This window comes from Phyllobates terribilis, unplaced genomic scaffold (assembly GCF_046119375.1).
Source record: "Phyllobates terribilis strain yellow unplaced genomic scaffold, ASM4611937v1 Scaffold_11__3_contigs__length_659146591, whole genome shotgun sequence".
NCBI lineage: Eukaryota > Metazoa > Chordata > Amphibia > Anura > Dendrobatidae > Phyllobates > Phyllobates terribilis.
This window is the reverse complement of record NW_027362771.1, coordinates 219,031,153-219,049,163: the sequence shown is the minus strand read 5'-3', so window position 1 is coordinate 219,049,163 and position 18,011 is coordinate 219,031,153. Positions and strand designations below refer to the sequence as shown.

General features: G+C 44.1%; 1 protein-coding gene across 4 annotated transcripts in view; it reads left to right on the top strand.

The window, feature by feature from the left end:
* PTPRZ1 (protein tyrosine phosphatase receptor type Z1) overlaps window positions 1-18,011 on the top strand; it is a 301,694-nt gene that overhangs the window by 152,118 nt on the left and 131,565 nt on the right. The gene's annotated exons all lie outside the window — the stretch shown is intronic.

Sequence of the window (18,011 nt, the reverse complement as noted above, 5' to 3'; positions counted from 1 at the left end):
GATTCTAGCACCAGTTCGGTGCTCCATTGCAGCCAGGCTACTTCTACACAAGCAATTCCCTGCGCAGCATGCTTAGCACCTCTCCTGCTACTATGCTCCTGCCTAGACTCAAACTGCTCCAGTCCTTCCATTTTGCTCTTCCTTGACGGTCAGACTGGAGGATTTTTTTATTTGATGACATTGCGGGGGTCTATTAGGTGGCAGTGGTGTTCAGGATGCCAGGCAGAGGATTGCTGAAGTGAACACGGCCATGGTTCTGCTGCCCAGGAGGACCATATGGGACACTGAACCATGGTAGTGTCAAATCTTTTTTTCTCATCTGTAAGCAGAAAACTTCATATCACACTAATTGCTTACATAAGAACCAGCAACACTGTTCCCATTGCAATAAGCATAGAAAGTTGAGATTGCATAGACTTTGCTTGGATTCCACAGAAAACAATTATGTAAGGTCAAAAATTCTTAGAGGTCAATTCATCATGCAGTTTAAACCAGAAATCTAGCGTAAAATGTTTGAAATGTCGCAACATTTTTAAGCACTCATTGAAAAGTGCGCAGATCTTGACGAATTCTGACAAATTCATCAGAATTTAAATCATAAAAGTTTGTGGACTGTACCAATTTATACATTTTATGATGGGAAGGGAATCGTGTTTTAATTGGATTCCAGTTCAGCACAATGTTGTCAAACAATCATTGCAGGCCCCTTAAAGGGATTGTTCACTAATCAGACAACCCCTTCTCGATCTCAATGTTTGGCCCTATTAAAATAAATACACTTATACTCTTGCGTTCCCGGGGTTCAGGTGCGGTTGTTATGATAATCAGCACTGGCGTCACTGTCCCCGCCTTCATACATATTAGTAATCGAGAGGAAGTGAGCGGCCAGTCGCAGCTCTCACTGCATCTTGATTACATATAACTATCCCTCAACTACCCCCAAATATCCTACTAGGGCATATGATAATTGTTCTTTGAAGGTGTTGTCTCATTGCAAACACCCCGCAGAGCCATTGCAGTGTAAATATTGTATTCAGATAAATTGTTGACTATGTAATAAATGGACAACTGGACTCCTTCAGAGTGAATGTCACTGCTATCAACAGTTCTCCTCTCTGGCTGACGAAGCTGGATGATGTACAGTGGAACATATCGACTGGTTGTTCTGCTGGGACAAACCCTGAAAAAAACAATCACATAAAAACATAGCAATGTAATCATGGACTATGTGGCTCCTAAAGAATTTCACCAGACTAGTAAAAACAAGTACGACACTTTGTGATAAAACACTTAGCGTAAACCGGATTATTTAAGTAACTGTTTAAGCTGTAACTGGCTTAAGTAGAAAAAATCCTCGATAGCCGGAATCATTTGTGATTACAGGTAATAAGCCTGTAAATTGCAGTATTTGTGGGAGGAATTTTTTATGTTTCCATGACAATGCATAGACAAGTTAGCAGCAGAGAGATCATCTATATCTAGGTGATATGTGAGAAGATGTCTTCTTCTGGGTGTACCATAATGGGAGCAGTGATTACTCTTTAATTCTGTATTGCCTTGTAAATGGCTCTTATCAAATGTTTAAAAGACAGTGATATAGAGAAAGCAGTCGCATATAGCTTTCAGTTCTTTTGCAATGGGAACATCTAGAGCAAACACTGTCAAATTCATTGTGCCATATGAAAAGCTCTGCTGTGTTACATGCATCCTTACAATATTAAGGAAAGAGTGGTCAAGGAGACAAGGAGATGTCCAGCGGACAGCACAAACCATGGATGCAACGGGATGATATAAGGGGAAGGAGGGAACGAGGGAAGGGACACCTCCTGACACCAACCTGTGTCTGTCCCTAAGCTCCCCTATCTTCCCCCCCCCCCCCGTGTGCGATCACGTGCCTAAGCCCTCGCTGGCCCTGGACTTAACCTGACTAGTGAGCAGGCCAGCGAGACACTACAATAGGACAACACCAGGAAGGTAAGGCAAACAATGGGAAGATAACAACACAAAATACATTTAGCTTTCCAACAGGAAACTTGACCACTGCAACTGCAACTGTGGCGCCCCTGAGGGTTCAGTCGCCACAGAGGTACTGCATCTCACCCAGAGGTGTGGTGTCTCCCTTCTCTCAGGTAAGATGGGAGTACTGCACGGAACCCCAAATACCTGCATCCAACACTACACTGCTCCAGGCCGGCTGGAGGGGCAAGACGCAATGTATGTTTCTGCTGAGCCCTGACCCTGGCTGAAGTGGGGGGAACCCAAAGGTAGGGGGAACCAGTAGTGGGTGTGGATGGAGGAAGTAGTTAGAGGAAGCACTTTAGTAGGAGTATAAATAGGGAAGCCATCTTAGGGTGGCGGGTTCAGAGTTAGGGAGCAGTTCAGAAGAACAGCTCGGGACAGTTCAGAAGAACAGTCCGGGAACAGAGTCTCATTAGGAGATCTGCTCCACAGTTAGGGCCCAGTGTCAGAGGACCAGGAGGGGAGGTGGGAGTAGGCTCCGTTCTACAGAAAGGATCCCAGGGGGTACGGCGCGTGCAGGACGGCACCCGTATGCCCCGCATCTGTCAGAAGACAGAAGGATCGTTGCGGCATTCTAATCCCCAGGAGGGTCAAGTAGGTCCCGGATCCGACGCACAGGAAGGACTTCAGAGCACCCAAGCGGGATTGAGAGTGGGCAGCGCAGAGCAGGAGGGAGAAAGGCCGGAGTGAAGGCGGTCAAAATAGGAACACGAGAAAGTGGGGTTCTGCCAGGTATTCTCAAGTTGCCTGAGGAAGAATTGAACCTCTGCCCGGTGAACGCAGCGCGACGCGGGAGGCCTTTACCTGTATAGTGTACCTGTATAGTGTACCTGTGAAGTGTCTAAAGAACTGTGAGTAAAATCTTGGATGACTACACTACACTGCCTCCGTCCATTCTTCATCGGCGCCATCGTTCCCCCTGCACCACAACGCCTAGCGCAACCCACTCTCTACTTCTACACTGCCCTGAGGATTGCTCCACCTATGGGGAGCCGTCCCATCTCAAGCTGCCCTAACATCTGCCTCAGAGGACTGTTGCAGCGCTGGTGATCCTCACCAGGTACCACAGGTGGCGTCACGAACTTTCCCAAATCCCCATATATACATATCCCCCCTTTTGAGTGACCGCCCTGGGCCATGGGCCGGGCCAGCCACCGTGATATTCCCCCGGCTATCGGAGGCCCGGCTGCCGAGTACCCCACGGCCCTGGGGGCGCGTCACAACGAACACCACAGCTTCTCCAGAGACTGGCTCCTTAAAAGAGGTCAGCATAGAATGCACTATAAACGGTGGTCAGCGGATGGCTCATGTGGCTATTTAAAGGGAGGTGGGAGTGGCACCAACCAACATCAGCTGACCATCTTCAAAAGGCTGCCAGCAAGAGACTAAGATTAACCCTTGCTGGACCAAAAGGAAAAAACTACATTTAAATTACAGCATAACCAGAGCTGCCACGAATCCCCAAATTATTCATGACAGTAACCCCCTTTCTACACAGACCGATCACCCTAGAACCCAGAGTCCCCGAAGCGTACTTCCACCCGATGTTTTTAGTGGTCACCCACACATACTCATTCACACACAGATCCGGATCTTAACGTTTATTACCACACGTACATTTGGAACCAGATGGTACTCTCCTTGCAGGACCGACAACGGAGGCGTCCCCGTGTCACAAAACTCATATCCTTAGAAGACTCAGTGGTAACAAGCACATCTACCTGACCAGTCGGGGGACCATGATGTCTAGAGTTAACCTGGGAAATAGGTAGAGTCTCACCCCTATTTTCCGGTAGCACCTTAGCTACCTCAACCGGAGAAAGAGGGGTAGGTTTCACCAAGACAGCAGAGATAGTAGCACCCAAGCAACTGTTCTCACAAAATTTACCCCAACTGACTACTTCTCTGGACCGACAATCTAATACCAGATTGTGTTTCTTCAGCCAGGGAAAGCCTAAGACGATGGGCGTCGGTAGACCCTCTAAGACGCAGCATGACAGGAACTCACTATGTAGAGTCCCTATGCGCAAGTTCGCATTATGTATGACTTGGGTCAAATTCCTCTGGCCAAAGGGAGCGGAAGCAATGGCAAAAATAGGAATGGATCACGCTAGTGCCCTACAAATAAAACCATAGGACTGAGCAAAGCGAGCATCCACCAAACTGACTCCAGCTCCACTATCCACCAAAACCGGAATAGTCTGTTTTCCCACCCACTGCTATGTCAGCTGAAATGGAAAATGAAGATATATTAATGGTGGAAATGTACACATCGTGGTCGTCACCCTCCACACAACCAGGGGGACGTTGCTTATGTGATGGAACATCAAGTTTGGCCCGAGATGGACAGACATTGATGTAATGATCTGTAAGACTACAGTAAAAACATGCACCCTTCCCACGGTGAACCGCAGGCAACCTAGTGTGAACGGAGGCACCCCCCAACTGCATGGGTTCCTCTGACAGCACCTGCATGGCCTCCTCCATAGGAACAACAACAGAGGGCAGAGTTGGTGTAGATCTCTCCTTGAGGCATCTATTCACTCTGAGAGCAAGGGCCATCGCGGCCTCCAACGACCTTGGAGTAGCGTATTGGGCCAGAGAATCCTGCAGCCTAACTGACAGACCCTCACAAAAATGACTCCTAAGGGCCGCATCATTGCAGTGTCAGTGGCCCACCTCTGGAACTCCGAGCAGTACTCCTCAGTCAGCCGGGCCCCTTGCTTGATCCTATGGAGTTTAGACTCAGCCAGAGAGACGCCATCAGGATCACCATCTACTAGGGCCAAAGTCACAAAAAAAAACATCCACCGACTGCAAAGATGGAGAGTCGGTCAGTAAGGAGAAGGCACAGGACTGGAGATCACCCACAAGATGGGAGACCATGATCCCCACACGTTGTCCCTCACTCTCTGAAGAACGAGGGCAGAGCCTGAAATATAGTTTGCAGGATTCCTTAAAAACAATAAATTTAACTCTCCCTCCACGGAACTTGTTGGGGTGAGATATTTTAGGTTCTGGCTGAGCATGAGCCAATTGCTGAAACTGCTGCACCACCTGTGACCGCAACTGAGTAACCTCATTTGTGAGGGTCTGAAGCAGCTGTGCAAAAGCCTGAGCTTGAGCCATAGTAACCCAGGGGAGAAAAAAAAATGTTGCTGGCCAGTTACAATGTCACGGAATGACAAGGAAATGTGCGGCGGATGGCACAAACCACGGATGTAACGGGATGATATAGGGAGGAGGGCAATAGCGGTAGGGAACGAGGGAAGGGACACCTCCTGATGCCAACCTGTGTCTGTCCCTAAGCTCCCCTATCGTCCCTAGACGGGTCCTTCCCCCTGTGTGTGATCATTGCCTAAGCCCTCGCTGGCCCTGTACTTTACCTGACTAGTGAGCAGGCCAGCGAGACACTAGTCTCTCCACTACAATAGGACAACACGAGGAAGGTAAGACAAACAATGGGAAGATAACAACACAAAATACACTTAGCTTTCCAACAGGAAACTTAACCGCTAAAACTGCAACAAACACCACAACTTCTCCAGAGACTGGCTCCTTCAAAGAGGTTAGCATAGAATGAACTATAACCGGTGGTCAGCTGATGGATCGTGTGGAGGTGGAAGTGGCACCAACCAACATCAGCTGACTGTCTTCAAAAGGCTGCCAGCAAGAGACTAATCACAACCCTTGCTGGACCAAAAGGATAAAACTTCATTTAAATTACAGCATAACCAGAGCTGCCATGAATCCCAAAATTATTCATGACACATACTGTGATTTCTCCTTTCTTCCTGGGCCTGTGTTTTAACTAACAATAATTTTTTCAAAAAGTTTATATTAAATCGGAGGTATGCTTTAAGAAGAACCTTATAGGCTATGGACACCTTTGACTGTTTGTTACATACTGTGTGTTATTTCATGGAATCATAGAATGTTAGAGTTGGAAGGGACCTCCAGTGTCATCGTGTCCAACTCCTGCACAATGCAGGATTCACTAAACCATCTCAGATAGATGTCTGTTCAGCCTCTTTTTGAAGACTACCATTAAAGGAGTACTCGCCACCTTTCGTGGCAGCCTGTTCCACTCATTGATCACCCTTACTGTCCAAAAGTTTTTTCTAATACGTTTTCTAAAAGTTTTTTTCTAATCTGTATCTTTTCCATTTTAATTTCATTCCATTGATTCTCGTGTTTCCATGTGCAAATGAGAATAAGGATGATCGCTCTACACTGTGACATCTCTTCAGATATTTGTAGACAGCTATTAAGTCTCCTCTTAGCCTTCTTTTTTGCAAGCTAAACATTCCCAGATCCTTTAACTGTTCCTCATAGGACATAGTTTCCAGTCCGCTCACCACCCTGGTAGCTCTTCTATGAAGTTGATCCAGTTTTTCTATGTCTTTTTTAAAATGTAAATCAAAAGAAATCCTCTAGCAATGAACCAGTAGGTGAATATAAAGCTTCACATTTATTCTTGCATTCTCATGAGTAAGGCTGTGTAGCAGTCAAAACGCGTAGGGCCAGTGTCGGACTGGGGTCCCAAGGGCCCACCAGAAACCAACTCCAAGGCCCACTTGTCAGCTACATGCAAATATGACATTATCCTCAATCACTAATTTATATAACAATGAACTGGGTAGATTGTTAAATGAATAAGAAGCTGCCTTTGTCTGTATATAGTGATTCAAGTATATTGTGCCAAGTACTGCTCATATAAGAGGGTGGTGGGCCACTCTAGGATAGGGGCCCACCGGAGGATTCTACTGTTCTCCTTTGGGTCAGTCCAATCCTGCATAGTGCCATGATGTGTATGGAAGAACCGCTATATGTTTTAATGTAAGAATAAATGTGAAGTTTTATATTCACCTGCTGGTTCATCACTGGAGGATTTCTTTTGATTTACCTGATTTCTGTGCCTGGACCTGGACAGCTCCATGCGATGTTCATTCCATAAATATCCTCACAGTTACCATTATGAGCTGACTCTCCTTCTCCTTTCCCTTCTCTTGGTTTTTTAAAAATGTGGTGCCCAGAATTGGATACAGTATTCCAGATGAGGTCTGGCCAAGGAGGAGTAGAGGGGGATAATTATTTCATGTGAACTAGTCTCTATGCTTCTCTTATTACAGCCCAGAACCCTTTTTGCCTTTTTTGCTGCTGCATCACACTGTTGACTCATGTGCAGTCTGTGATATATTAGTACACCCAAGTCTTTTTCACATGTACTGTTGCTTAGTTCTATTCCTCCCATTCTGTAGGTGTAATTTTAGTTTTTCTTGCCCAGATAGAGAATCCTGCATTTCTCCATACCACTCTGTAATTCGCTGCCCATTGTTCAAGCTTATCTAGATCTTTCTGAATCCTTTCCCTGTCTTCTCTAGTGTTAGCTATCCCTCCTAGCTTTGCATCGTCTGCAAATTTGATTAGTTTATCTTCAATTCCCTTATCTACATCATTTATAAAAATGTTGAACAACACTGAGGCCAGGACAGAGCCTTGTGGTACCCTGCTTGAAACACTCTCCCAGTTGGATGTGCAACCATTTATTACCACTCTGAGTATGATCACTGAGCCAGTTATAATAATAATAATAATTTTTATGTATATAGCGCTAACATATTCTACAGCACTTTACAATTAAGCAGGGACATGTACAGACAATAAAAACAATACAATGTAACACACTTCAACAGTTACAGGAGGAGTGATGGCCCTGCTCGCAAGCTTACAATCTATAAGTGAGGGCCAATCTATAAGTGAGTTATGAATCCACCTAACTGTAGCCTTTGAAATCCCGTATGAAATACTTTATCAAATGCTTTGCTGAAGTCGAGGTATACTATATCTACCACATTTCCCTGATCCACCCAGTCAGTGATTCTATCATAGAAGGAAATTAGATTAGTCTGGCAGGACTTCTTTGTTACAAACCCATGCTGGCTCTGGTTAATTACTATATTCTTATTCAAGTACTTACAGTGAAAGAAATAATTATTTGATCCCTTGCTGTTTTTGTAAGTTTGCCCACTGACACAGACATGAACAGTCTATAATTTTAAGGGTAGGTTAATATTAACATTGAGAGATAAAATATCCCAAAAAATGAAGAAAATCATATTGAATAAATTAGATACATTTATTTGCATTTTGCAGTGAGAAATAAGTAAACAATACTTAATACTTGGAGGCAAAACCCTTGTTGGCAAGCACAACAGTCAGACGTTTTTTGTAGTTGATGATGAGGGTTGCGCACACGTCATCAGGAATTTTAGTCCACTCCTCTTTGCAGATCATCTCTAAATCATTCAGATTTTGAGGCTGTCGCTTGGCAACTCAGAGCTTCCACTCCCCCCATAAGTTTTCTCTGGGATTAAGGTCTGGAGACTGGCTAGGCCACTCCATGACATTAATGTGCTTCTTTTTGAGCCACTCCTTTGTTGCCTTGGCTGTATGTTTTGGGTCATTGTCTTGCTGGAAGACCCAGCCGCAACCCATTTTTAATGTCCTGGCAGAGGGAAGGAGGTTGTCACTCAGGATTTTACGGTACATGGCTCCATCCATTCTCCCATTGATGCAGTGAAGTAGTTCTGTGCCCTTAGCAGAGTAACACCCCCAAAACATAATGTTTCCACCTCCATGCTTGACAGTGGGGACGGTGTTCTTTGGGTCATAGGCAGCATTTCTCTTCCTCCAAACACGGCGAGTTGAGTTAATGCCAAAGAGCTCAAATTTTGTCTCATCTTACCACAGCACCTTCTCCCAATAACTCACAGAATCATCCAGGTGTTCATTGGCAAACTTCAGACAGGCCTGCACATGTGCCTTCTTGAGCAGGGGGACTTTGCGGGTCCTGCAGGATTTTAAACCTTTATGGTGTACCTTTATTGGTAATGTGTTACCAATGGTTTTCTTGATGACTGTGGTCCCAGCTGTCTTGAGACCATTAACAAGTTCCCCCCGTGTAGTTTTAGGCTGATCGCTCATCTTCCTTATGATCAAGGATACCCCACGAGGTGAGATTTTTCACGGAGCCCCAGATCGATGTCGATTGACAGTCATTTTGTATTTCTTCCATTTTCTTACTATTGCACCAACAGTTGTCTCCTTCTCACCCAGCGTCTTACTTATGGTTTTGTAGCTCATTCCAGCTTTGTGCAGGTCTATGATCATGTCCTTGACATCCTTAGAAAGCTTTTTGGTCTTGCCCATGTTGTAGAGGTTAGAGTCTGACTGATTAATTGAGTCTGTGGACAGGAGTCTTTTATAGAGGTGACTATGTAAGACAGCTGTCTTTAATGCAGGTAACGAGTTGATTACGACCGTGTAACTGGTCTGTAGGAGCCAGAACTCATAATGGTTTGTAGGGGATCAAATACTTATTTCTCACTGCAAAATGCAAATGACTGCATCATTTCCTGAAGAAGTACTAGACACGCGTTGAATAAAAACCACATGCTTGAATTTATCCCTGAGAATTGACATCCACCATACACAGCAGTGCCGGAGGTATCCACAAATTATTCCTATCTTCATTCTTTTCGGGATTGTTACTGATTGTGCAGTGAGAATTTCATTTAGCAAAATCTCCCAACCTTCTTGGAGATTTCTGTCCGTTAGAACAGTGTTCCCCAAATCCAGTCCTCAAGGCCCACCAACAGGTCATGTTTTCAGGATTTTCTGGTGATGGAATTATTACCTGTGCAGGTGATGCAAATATCACCTGAGCAATACTAAGGAATCCTGAAAACATGGCCTGTGAGGTGGGCCTCGAGGACTGGAGTTGGGGAACCCTGCTTTAGAACATCCAGTGTTAGAACCCTCCTGTTTGTTTTTGTTGCTATCTTGTGTTTTGCAGTCACGTGACCATCTTCCTATATATTCCAGCTCCCCCCTTCTGGCCTTGCTGGACTTCAGTGTTGTTTTGACTGTCTTTCTAGCCAGGTGCTTTTGTGCCTATCTATCTCTAGTTTGCTTGGTCCTCTGAACCTCTAGTACTTTTGTCAGTTTATCTTTTGCTCTGCAACAACTTCTGTTAGGAGGTGTCCCATTTTTTGTCCCAGTCCTTAGTTCTTTTAGGGACCCCTCCCTTTCTCTATAGGTCTCCGTTCAGACTAGTCGAGGACGAAGGCGGGTCTGTTCACAAGGAACAGGTCGCCTGCTACAACATAGGGACTCAGCTTAGTCTTACTGTAGGGACAGCTCTCCCCTTCTTTCCCTAGTGTATGTTGCAGATCATAACAGTAAGTCCAGCCCAAACAAAAAAAAAAAACTTTAAGGAAAGAAATCCGGGGATCAGTATGGTTTCTGTTAAAGATTTGTCTCAACGCCTGCAGGGATTGTCTCTGGAGGTGTCCGAGCTCCAGCAACACGTGAGTAGCTGTCCTGGAGCGCATTTTGTGGAACCAAAGGTAGGACTCCCTGATATTTTTGATGGTAAACAACAAGATTTTTTTTCCTTTAAAAATGCTTGTTTATTATATTTTCGTTTGAGACCAAAGTCCTCTGGGAATGAATCACAGCGCATTGGGTTTATCATGTCACTTTTGCGCAAGGAACCACAGGGGTGGGCTTTTTCTCTCCAACCTAATGATCCGTGTTTTAGGTCAGTGGAGGATTTTTTTTCTGCTATGGGGCTATTGTATGACGATCCTGATCGAGTCTCATCTGCTGAGACAGAACTGAGACGTTTGAATCAGGGATCAGGTGATGTTGAAAATTATTGTACACACTTCAGAAGGTGGTCCTCTGAAGTGAAATGGAATGATTCGGCGTTAAAATGTTTTTTCCTTGTTGGTCTAAGTGAAAGGGTTAAGGATCTGCTGATTGCATTTCCTGCACCTGAAACCTTGCAAGAAGCCATGCAATTAGCTATACGTGTGGACAGGAGACTGCGTGCCAGGGTTTATGATGAAAAGATTCCTGCAATGGCAGCTCCTAGTTCCCAGAGGGTCTGCTCGGACGGCGGAGAACTGATGGAGATTGGGGCAATGTCACTCCGCTCTCAGGAAAGAGACCGCAGGTTTTCCAAGGGATTGTGTTTTTATTGTGGTAAATCTGACCATTTGATTAAGAACTGTGAGCATCGTTTAAGTAAAGAAAAAAAAAGGTCAGTTACGCCCGTATTGCTTGTTTGAACTCTAAGGGAGTATTTCTTTCAGGGAGTACCTCATTGCAGGAAGATTTGATTGAATTTCAGGTATTTGTGGATAGTGGTTCAACACTTAATGTGATTGATAAGAGGTTTTTGGAAAAACTTAAATTGGAATCCAAACCTTTGTCATCACCTATTTCTGTGATTGCAATTGATAATATTCCTTTGAAATGTATTACTCACAAGGTTGCTGCATTTCCCCTTACTATCAATGGCATTCACCAAGAAAATTTGGACTTGGTGGTATTAAATAATTTACCCTCTCCAGTCGTTTTAGGTTTGCCTTGGTTAAAACTGCACAATCCTTTACTGGACTGGTCTTCTAATGAGATTAAGTCTTGGAGTCCTAAGTGCTATGATAAATGTTGTAATGGTCGCATTGCGGCTGTGGAAAAAGGGGAATTACCTGTACCTATTCAGGATTTTTGGAAGTTTTTTTCAGAGGAAGAGTCGCAAGTTTTACCTCCTCATAGGGACTATGATTGCACCATTGAGTTTGTTACTGGAGCTACTCTTCCCAAGAGTCGCTTATTTAATCTGACTATCCCTGAAAGAAAGGCCTTGGAGGAATACATACAGACGAGCTTGGCTGCTGGTCACATTAGACCTTCTAAGTCGCCTGTGGTCATTGGATTTTTCTTTGTTAAAAAAAAAGATGGTGGTTTACGTCCATGTCTGGACTTTCGTGAAATTAATAAGATTACCGTACGCAATTCCTACCCATTGCCGTTAATTCCGGACTTGTTTAACCAGTTAGTAGGGGCCAAGTGGTTCTCTAAAATTGATCTCCGGGGGGCATACAATTTGTTACGAATGAAGGAGGGTGATGAATGGAAAACTGCTTTTAACACTCCGGTAGGTCATTTTGAGAATCTGGTGATGCCCTTCGGTCTTGCCAATGCTCCCACGTTTTTCCAGAACCTTATTAATGACATCCAGAGACCTTTGATTGGCAAGAATGTGGTTGTGTATTTGGATGACATTCTGATTTATTCACCAGATCTGGAGTCCCATTGGCAGAGCGTACGTGAGGTGTTGCAGTTATTGAGTGATAATTCACTTTTTGCTAAGCTGGAGAAATGTCAGTTCGCTGTGCAGAGAATTAGTTTTTTGGGCTACATTATCTCCAGTGAGGGCTTTTAGATGGACCCGGTGAAAGTTCAGACTGTGCAGGAATGGCCTAGGCCTATTGGTTTGAAATCAATACAGAGATTTTTGGGTTTCGCCAATTATTACAGGAAATTCATTAAGAATTTTTCTATAATTGTTAAGCCGCTGACCGATCTCACCAGGAAAGGTGCGAATACGGTCCAGTGAACTACTGAGGCCATTGAAGCTTTTGTGTATCTCAAGGAGAGGTTCAGTTCTGCCCCTATCCTTATGCAGCCTGATGAGACCAAGCCTTTTTTTGGTCGAGGTTGATGCTTCTTCGGTGGGGGTCGGTGCAGTTTTGTCTCAGGAGAACAAGGATGGAGTACATCCCTGTGCTTTTTTTTTCGAAAAAATTTTCAGAAACCAAACTTAATTACGATGTTGGTAATCGGGAATTGCTGGCTATTAAACTTGCGTTTGAACATTGGCGTCATTTCTTGGAAGGTGCTAAATTTCCTGTTCAGGTTTTCACAGATCATAAGAATTTGATCTATCTGGATGCTGCCAAACGCTTGAATGCCCATCAAGCTAGGTGGGCACTTTTTTTTTCTCAGTTTAATTTTTCTGTTACCTATATCCCTGGTACTAAGAATGTTAAAGCAGATGCTTTATCTCGCAGCTTTTCTCCCACTGTTGGTACCGAGGAGGAGGAGAGCATTTTACAGGAAGGAGTTGTGGTAGCAGCATTGGACTCCGTTTTGGTAGAAGGGATTCTGAAAGCCCAAGAGGATGCCCCATCTAACACTCCTCATGGGAGGTTGTTTGTGCCTAGAACCTCTAGGAGAGATTTGTTTGTGGAGTATCATGAGTCTCGGTTGGCAGGTTATCCAGGAATTTCTGAGACTAAGAGACTTATCAGTCGCAGTTTTTGGTGGCCTGGGTGGCAGAAGGAAGTCATCAAGTGGGTGCGTCAATGTACGGTGTGTGCTAGGTCAAAGGCTTCCCATACCCCTGCTGCGGGGTTGCTTTGCCCTCTGGAGGTTCCTAATGTGCCTTGGACGCATTTGGCAATGGATTTTATTACTGACCTTCCTGTGTCCGAGGGTTTCACTGTCATCTGGGTGGTCATGGACCGTTTTAGCAAGATGTGTCATTTGGTTCCATTCATTAAACTACCCTGCGCTAAGACACTCGCTAAGGCGTTTGTTAAGGAAATTGTCAGGCTCCATGGCGTTCCCACAGACATTGTTTCTGATAGGGGACCTCAGTTTGTGGCTCGCTTTTGGCGTGCTTTTTGTGACAGGTTGGGAGTCCATTTGTCATTTTCGTCTGGTTATCATCCTGAGTCTAATGGACAGACTGAAAGAACCAGGATGTTGAACAGTTTTTGCGTTGTTTTGTGGCAGACAATCAAGAGGGGTGGTCTGAGTTTCTGCCACTCGCAGAATTTGCTCTTAACAACCATACATCCTCCTCTGCTGGGTGTTCTCCTATTTTTTGTTGTACTGGGAGACATCCGTCTTTTGGTTCGTTTTCCAAATTGGGGTCGGCAGTGCCGGAGGAGGAGAATTTTTCCAGTGATTTGGAGAGAGTTTGGACTAATGTACGTTGTAACCTTCAAGAGGCTAACAAAAAGTCCAAGAAGTATTTTAACAGGAAACGTAAAGAGGTTTTGTTTACTGTGGGTGACATGGTTTGGTTGTCCTCAAAGAATCTGCGGTTGAGGATTCCCTCTAAAAAATTGGGTCCGAAGTTTGTGGGGCCATTTAAGGTGCTTCAGGTGGTTAACCAGTCTGCTGTTAAGTTGGAGGTTCCCTCCTCCTGGAAGATTAATCCTGTGTTTCATGTTTCCTTGTTAAAAAAGGCTGATGTATCGGATAGGGAGGCCACTGTCACAGTTCCTCCGGTGGTGGAAGACGGCGAATATGAAATTTCTCGTATCCTGAATTCCTGAGAGCATAGAGGGAGATTGCAGTATCTCGTCGCTTGGAAAGGTTTCGGTCCCGAGGATAACTCCTGGGTTAAGGCGGATGATGTCTCTGCCCCTAGACTTGTCAGAGCTTTCCACTGGAGATTTCCGGATAGGCCTGGGCCTGGAGGATCCTCATAAAAGAGGGGGTACTGTTAGAACCCTCCTGTTTGTTTTTGTTGCTATCTTGTGTTTTGCGGTCACGTGACCATCTTCCTATATATTCCAGCTCCGCCCTTCTGGCCTTGCTGGACTTCAGTGTTGTTTAGACTGTCTTTCTAGCCAGGTGCTTTTGTGCCTATCTATCTCTAGTTTGCTTGGTCCTCTGGACCTCTAGTACTTTTGTCAGTTTATCTTTTGCTCTGCAACAACTTCTGTTAGGAGGTGTCCCAATTTTTGTCCCAGTCCTTAGTTCTTTTAGGGACCCCTCCCTTTCTCTATAGGTCTCCGATCAGACTAGTCGAGGACGAAGGCGGGTCTGTTCACAAGGAACAGGTCGCCCGCTACAACGTAGGGACTCAGCTTAGTCTTACTGTAGGGACAGCTCTCCCCTTCTTTCCCTAGTGTATGTTGCAGATCATAACATCCAGACATTGGACCTTTGCTCCCCTCTTTCTGAGTCCATTAAAATCTGCCTTTCTGAAGTCCAACCTTAACCCTTTTACAACCCAAGGTGGTTTGCATGTTAATGACCAGGCCAATTTTTACAATTCTGACCACTGTCACTTTGAGGTAATTACTCTGAAACGCTTCAACGAATCCCCCTGATTCTGAGATTGTTTTTTCGTGACATATTGTACTTCATGATTGTGATAAAATTTCTTCGATATCACTTGCGTTTATTTGTGAAAAAAAATGAAATTTGGCAAAAATCTAGCAATTTTCAAAATTTGAATTTTTATGCCCTTAAATCAGAGAGATATGTCACACAAAAAAAGTTAATAAATAACATTTCCCTCATGTCTGCTTTACATCAGCCCAATTTTGGAACCAAATTTTTTTTTTTATTAGGAAGCTATAAGGGTTTAAAGTTGACCAGCGATTTCTCATTTTTCCAACACAATTTACAAAACCATTTTTTTAGGGACCACATCACATTTGAAGTCACTTTGAGGGGTCTTTATGACACAAAATACCCAAAAGTGTCACCATTCTAAAAACTGCACCCCTCAAGGTGCTCAAAATCACATTCAACAACTTTATTAACCCTTCAGGTGCTTCACAGGAATTTTTGGAATGTGGAAGAAAAAAATGAACATTTAACTTTTTTCACAAAAATGTTAATTTAGACCCAATTTTTTTTATTTTTGCAGGGGTAACAGGAAAAAATGGACCCTAAAATTTGTTTTGCAATATCCCCTGAGCACGCAGATACCCCATATGTGGGAAAAAACACTGTTTCGGCGCACGGCAGGGTTTGGAAGGGAAGGAGCGCCATTTGACTTTTTGAATGTAAAATTTGCTTGAATAATTAGCGGATGCCATGTTGCGTTTGGAGAACCCCTGATGTGCCTAAACGGTAGAAACCCCCCACAAGTGACACCATCTTGGAAACTAGACTCCTCAGGAAATTTATCTAGATGTGGGGTGAGCACCTTGAACCCCCAGGTGCTTCACAGAAGTTTATAACATGGAGCCGTGAAAATAAAAAAATAAAAAACTTTTTCCACAAAAATTATGTTTTAGCCCCAATTTTTTTATTTTCACAAGGTTAAGAGGAGAAAATGGACCCCAAAAACTGTTCTGCAATTTCTCCTGAGTACGCCAATACCCCCAAAGTGGGGAAAATACAGTGTTTGGGCGCACGGCAGAGTTCAGAAGGGAAGGAGCACTGTGTGACTTTTTGAACGCAAAATTGGCTGGAATCGAGAGTGGACACCATGTCTCGTTTGGAGAGCCCCTGATGTGCCTAAATAATGGAAATTCCCCACAAGTGACCCTATTTTAGAAACTACACCCCTCAAGGATTTTATCAAGGGGTATAGTGAACATTTTGAACCCAGAGGTATGACACAGAATTTGATAACATTAGGTCATCATATTGAATAAGTTGTCATTAGTCTTGAGCGCAAGTGCTCGCTACTTGAGTTTGCATTGGGTGCTCGGGTATGCACTGAGTATCGCGGGTGCGCGAGTGACATGCTCGAGTCCCCACCCGCATGTTTCACGGTTATTAGACACCCAAAAAAAACATGCGGGGATCGCTCATGCATGGCAGGCAATCCCCGCAAGAATTTTTTGGCTGCAAAGCATATGAGGCGGAGACTCGAGCATGTCACTCGAGCACCCACGATACTCGGTGCATACCCGAGCACCCGATGCAAATTCAAGTAGCAAGCACTTGCGCTCTACACTAGTCGCCATATCGTCATCTTTTTTTGTTTTTACTTTTGAAAAAAATCCCAACCCTAACCCTAGCCCAACCCTAACCCTAGCCCAACCCTAAAGAAAAAAATATTTTTTTGCATTGCTTTATTCTGAGAGCTATAACTTTTTTATTTTTTGGCTGATGGAGCTGTATGGCAGCTTGTTCTTTGCGGGACAAGATGACGTTTTCAGCGGTACCATTTTTATTTATATTAGTGTTTTTGATCGCGTGTTATTCCATTTTTTGGTTGGCGGTATGTTGATAAAGTATTGTTTTCTGCTTCGTTTTTTATTTATTTTTTTTACTGTGTTCACTAAAGGGGTTAAATAGTGGGACAGTTTTATAGGTCAGGTCGTTGTGGACGTGGCAATACCAAATATGTGTACTTTTATTGTTTTTTGTTTGTTTTTTTCATAATAATATTTATTTATGGGTACATTATATTTTTATTTTTGGTGGATTTTTTTTTTTTTTTTTTATATTTTTACAATTTTTTTTTTTTTTTACTTTTTGACACTTTTTTTTACTTTTATTCTTTGTCCCACTATGGGACTTTTTTTATTCTGATCGCCTGTATAGCACAGGAATGCAGCACCATCCCTGTGCTGTACAGGCTGTCAGTGCTGCAGATGCTGAAGATATTTTGGTCATGCACTGCACATGACCACCTCATTGTAGATTGTAAGCTCTTACGAGCAGGGTTGGCATTATTTTTGCTGTAACTATTGTATTATCTTTAGCTATGTTACATATGACTGTTGTATATGAACTTGTGAATTGTTAAGCGCTGCGGAATATGACGGGGCTATATAAATAAATATTATTATTATTATTATTATTATAATATCTTCCTGCTGTCTGGTGACACGGATATTGTCATGACGATATCGGCTCGTCATGGCAACATCTGGGAAGCCGCGGGAGACAGCGCTGGAGGCCGGCAGGAGAGGTGAGTATCGCAATCACCTCCCCTTGCCACCGCAATGCTGCGATCGACTTTGATCGCAGCATTGCGGGGGTTAAAGTGCTGGGAGCGGTGCGGGACTGCTCCCTGCACATAGCACCGGGTGTCAGCTGTGACAATCAGCTGACACCCGGCGGCGATCGCGCCCGCACAGCCTGTGTGCGGGCGCGATTGCAAAGGCGTATTATACGTGTCAGGCTCTTAAAGCCCAGGGCGCAGATACGTATTAATACGTCTTGGGCTTTAAAGGGGTTAAAGTCTCAGTCCTCGCAGCTCTTCCTCCTCTTGTAATCAAAAATTCGAGGATGGCGTGATCGCTGCCTCCTAAATTCTCAGCCACCTTTACTTCCTCAACCATTTCCTCCCTGCTGGATAGAATTAGGTCCAAGATGGCGGATCCTCTTGTTCTCTCTTCTACCTTTTTATAACATAAAGTTGTCAACGA